This window comes from Triticum dicoccoides, chromosome 3B (genome assembly GCF_002162155.2).
Source record: "Triticum dicoccoides isolate Atlit2015 ecotype Zavitan chromosome 3B, WEW_v2.0, whole genome shotgun sequence".
Taxonomy (NCBI): domain Eukaryota; kingdom Viridiplantae; phylum Streptophyta; class Magnoliopsida; order Poales; family Poaceae; genus Triticum; species Triticum dicoccoides.
The window spans coordinates 294,243,635-294,248,741 of record NC_041385.1 but is presented as its reverse complement, the minus strand read 5'-3'; positions in this window follow the sequence as shown (position 1 = coordinate 294,248,741).

Here is a 5,107-nt window from a genome sequence, read left to right as displayed (position 1 = left end):
GGACATAGTTTAAGTAGCACCTCCCAACTATCCATGACCGTGGACACGGCTATTCGAATAGTTTGACACTCTGCAGAGGTTGCGCACTTTACCCATAAGATCCGGGAAGCTTTCGTGTCATCCACGATCCCGCGGTACCTCAAGTACCCAGGGTAAGCACCCGATCACTACCTTTCCCTAGACGACACTAACATAGAGTCCACTCGATTGGTAGTAACCCCCGTGCCCAACGTTTCATATCTTAAAATTGTGGAGTCCGGTGTGTCCGGGGTACCAATGGTGTGTCCGGTGCCCTGTAAAAACAGTCATGGCCGCCCTACCTGGAACGACCCCGTCCTGAGAGAGCGCAACAACGAATCTCTCGTCACTAGTAATGTGGGCCCCATGCTAGTATCAGCCTAGCTAATCTATAATGCCCCATCCCATGAAGGGGTAGAGTGGTTGCACATGTTTGGTTGGGACGGTAATCACACATAAATCTAATCCATCATTTTATGCACACACCAAAAGCTCTCTTTGGTACATCACTTCTTCCGCAAGTGGTGTCAATAGTTCAACATCTCCCAAGGGCATTAGGGGCACCCGATGGGGTTTTCGAAAGAATGTAACCACGAAGAGTTCATGGTACACATGCATCATTTTGCATCAACTTGTGTCTTGTCAATGCAATCATGAATGAGGTAAAGTCATAGGTAGGGTATGCATCATGTGGTGGTTCACAACAAGTTTACCACCGTCATATTTCATCATCATGCAATCGGTAAAAAAAAGGGTACCGATGAACAAGAGGGGTGTCATGGTCAAAGGGTTGCTTGCCTTGATTGGCTTGGTCTTCAAAGTCTTCAGGCCCTTCTCCTTCTTCTTCTCCAACTACTTCGTCAAACATGGGATCTAATCGTTGCAAGAAAACAACGGAAAAATAAGACAATAATAAAAACAGAAAATTCAAAGTGCTCAGAAAAATGTCAACTTATTTTTGTAAAATACTAGGAGGAAAACTAAGCAGGGGAAATGCTTAGTTTTGGATTTGGAGTTAGGGGGACAGAGTACTGGATTTTTAAACATGGATTTTATTGATCAATTTGAATTTAAATTTGAACAGTGCAGAAAAGTGTAATGGATGTGTGTTAAAGTTACATCAATAAATAGGTTGGATTATGCTAAGATTTTAGGAGTTGGATTTATTGCATTTGGATAAATATATTATCCTGAGGAATTTTTGGAAATGTGACAGAAAAATAAAAAGTAAAGTGGCATTGTGCCACTGGGCCAAAAAGGCCATAGTGCAGCAGGCCCAGGGGGGAAATCGGCCCGCGCGAGGCCGCCACGTCGAAGGCGTAAAGGCGAAGTACGCCTTCAGCCGACGGGCAAACCGGTGCGCGCGCGTGTGCACTTTCAAACCTGACGGGTGGGTCCCACCCGTCAGGGCGTGAGGCTGACGGACAGGGCCCATGGCCGTCGTCGTCTACCTCCGTCTAGAGGCGACGGCGAGCTCGCCGGCGGCGATTTAGGGCACGAGAGGATGCGTGGGTGGTACCATTGGACTTAGCGGGATGTCGCCGTTCAGGTGGTGGTGGAGATGGTCGCTAGAGCAGCCTGGTTCGCCGGCGACGAGGTCACGCGGCGGAAGTGCTTTGGGCATCGATGGTTCCGGCCGTTCCCGGCTGCAAAAAGAGGAGGGGAGAGAGGGGAATGGGTCAGCGAGGCCGCATGGTTCCAGATCGAGAGAAAACTGGGGGCGGGGGAGGCCTGTACCGCTTGAACGCCGACGAGCCGAGGCGGCGGAGCTCGAGCTCGATCTCGAGCTCAGGCGGCTCTGGAGACGAATGGGTGGTGCGAGAGGTTGATTAGGAGTGTGGGGGAGCGACAGGGAGTGAGAGAGGGGCTCGGGGTTGCCTTTTATAGGCTGGCGGAGGTGCACCGTAGGCGTGGCCAACGGGTACCCGCGGGATCAGCTCGGGTGGCCATTAGAGAGGGAATGGGGGCTCGGGGGTGTTCGTGGGAGTTGTTTAGGGTGCCAGGGAGAGAGAGGAGGAGAGGGACGAGCTGCAGGCGGGCCACAGGAGAGGCGCGAGCATGGGCCGAGCGGGGCGGCGCTATGGCGCGAGCTGCAGGAGAGAGAGGAGGGCGCGGGAGCAAGTGGGCAGCCTACTGGCGTGGAGCGGACGTCGAGGGGCATCGACTTGCGCGCGGGGGAGGCTCGAGGTGGTTAGGGGATGCGGCGTCAACGGTCGGGTGCCCAGCCAGGCGCTCCAGAGCATGACTTTGCCCGGCATCCGTGGTTTTCCCGCGTCCCCCGCAGATGGAGGGGCATGGGCAAAATCTGGAGAGAGCCTTGGATGCTCTGGAAAGCTGAGGGTAGAGAAGGAGGCTAAGAGAGAGGGAGGAACCTGTTGTCCAGAGAAGAAAAATGGGGTTCCCCCTCCCTTCATCATTGCTTCCTCGGGCAGAAAAGCATCGAGGTGATAGGGGGGAACCAGGAGGGGTTGTGGTAAAAAGCAGAGCTCTTGGAGATTAGTGGGAGAGGCCAAAAATGGGATTTTGGTAAAGTGGCAGAAGGTGTTTGATGCTGGTTTGGGCGAGTAGATAATTTCCATTTGTCATGTGATTCCACAGGGTGAAATGGCACATATAATTAGGTCCTTCCACCCATTTTGTGCTCATTTTGGCAAAGATGCCAATGCAACTTTTGTAAACCCTAGAAATTGGCAGGAATGAACTTGTGCAGATCTAGTGGAGCAAATCACTTCTCCTTGATGCACCACTTGGTGTGGTGGCCTCATTTGGTCAGGTGATCATGTTCACAAAAGTTGGGATCAAGGAGAGAAAGTTTGTAGTACAAAGTTGTTCAAATTTGATTCTGGTTAGAGGGGGTTTTGGGGCATTTTGGTGAACTAAAATGACCTTAATTGAGATGAGGCTTTGCAAGGTGATCACAATATGCATTTGTGACTTGCTGAATTTTCCTTGGATTTTTAGGAAAATATTTCCTGTAGAAATATTTCAAATCCTTGAAATGGGCAGGAATGGTTTTGGGAGGTTTTGTCCAATATTTTGAACATGACCATGGGTTGAAACTCTTATATATGGAAAATATATGTCCACTGGGTTTCCCTGATTTTCCTCAAACATTTTTGAAGCTTTAAAATAATTTTAACCTATTAAAGACTATTTCTGGCCTAAAGAAAAAGCCTTTAAATAAAATAGGAAAATTACCTTTAAAATTATATTTTTGTGGTTTATGGAAATCCTATATCTAATAGGTATCAAATATACTCTTTGAAATATTTTTCATCCCCCAAATCAAGTACTTCTAGTGCAAACCTTAATTCAGGGGTTTTTGGAAAACTATTTTTTTGAAAAAACTATTTGGCCAAATTAGTTTTGTAAGAAAATACTATATTGCACTATACACATGGCATGATAATTGGGCAGAAGTTTTGGGGCAAGGAGATGAAGTATATGAGGCGGAGTTGTCTTGACTTTTAAAGAGCACTTGAAAATCACAGAGAGAAGAACCAACTCCAAATAAAAAGCCAAATAATGCAAAAGTTTTTGTTGGTCCAAATTTTCATGCTTTATTAATGCAAATGCCATGTTACAAAAAGCAGGGTGTGACAGACCTACCCCCCTTACAAGAATCTCGTCCCCTAGATTCCTAAACTAGGCTCTAAAAGAGATCGGGAAACTCGGATAATGTAGTCTTCACGTTCTGAGGTGGCTTCTGCTTCAGTGTGGTTGCTCCACTAGACCTTGAAGTATTTTATGGTGTGGCTTCGCGTACGTCGTTTTGCTTCATCCAAAATTCGGATGGGCCTCTCACGGTAGGTCAACTCTGGCTGAAGGTTAATGGCTTGGTGATCGACATCTTTGTAGAGATTAGGCTTGTCTGGAACTTGGAGACACTTCCGGAGTTGAGACACGTGGAATACGTTGTGCACATCGGATAGTTCAGGTGGTAGTTCCAAGTGATAAGCCACTTCCCCTCGTCGTGCGGTAATCTTAAAGGGGCCAATAAACCTAGGTGAGAGCTTCCCCTTAACATGGAAACGCTTGGTTCCATTAAGGGGGGTTACCCGTAGGTACACATGGTCTCCGACAAGGAAGTTCACCTGTCGGCGAAGAGTGTCAGCATATCTCTTCTGTCTTGACTTGGTGGTCTTCAGGCGCTCTTTGACTAGCTGCACTTGCTCTTCTGCTTCACGGAGAATATCTGGTGCAAAGACTAGCCCTTCTCCTGTCTCTGACCAATTTGAGGAGTGTGCGACACTTGCGTCCATATAACACTTCAAATGGTGCCATCTGGAGACTTGATTGATAACTATTGTTATAGGAGAACTCGGCGAACGGAAGACAATCTTCCCACTTAGCACCATATGCTAGGACACAGGCTTGGAGCATGTCTTCGAGAATCAGATTCACTCATTCTGTCTGGCCTCCGGTCTGTGGGTGGAAAGCAGTGCTGAAAGACAACTTGGTTCCCAAGGCCTGTTGGAACTTCTTCCAAAATCTCGAGGTAAACTGGGTTCCTCGATCTGACACAATCTCCTTAGGAACACCATGAAGACTTACGATTCTGTTGATGTATAGAGTCGCCAGCTGGTTGCCATCATAGGTAGTCTTGACAGGAATGAAATGGGCCACTTTGGTCAAATGGTCGACTATAACCCAGATGGAGTCATGACCCTTATTTGACCTGGGTAACCCAGTGATGAAATCCATTCTGACTTTATCCCATTTCCACTCAGGAACCATGAGTGGTTGGAGCAATCCAGCAAGTCGCTGATGTTCATCCTTGACCCTTTGGCACACATGACACTTTGCAACATAGGTGCCAATCTCCCTTTTCATCCCATGCCACCAGAACCTTTCCTTCAGGTCTTGATACATCTTGGTTCCTCTAGGATGGATAGAATACGGGGTGTCATGAGCTTCTCGCAAGATAAGATTCTTGAGCTCAATCTTGTTGGGCACGCAATTGCGATTCCCGAACCACACAACTCCTTGCTCATCCTCTGAGAAACTTGGGGCTTTGCCCGCCTTGATCTTCCTCTTGATGCCCTCAATACTCTTGTGTCCCTTCTGAGCTTCCTTAACATCATCCACT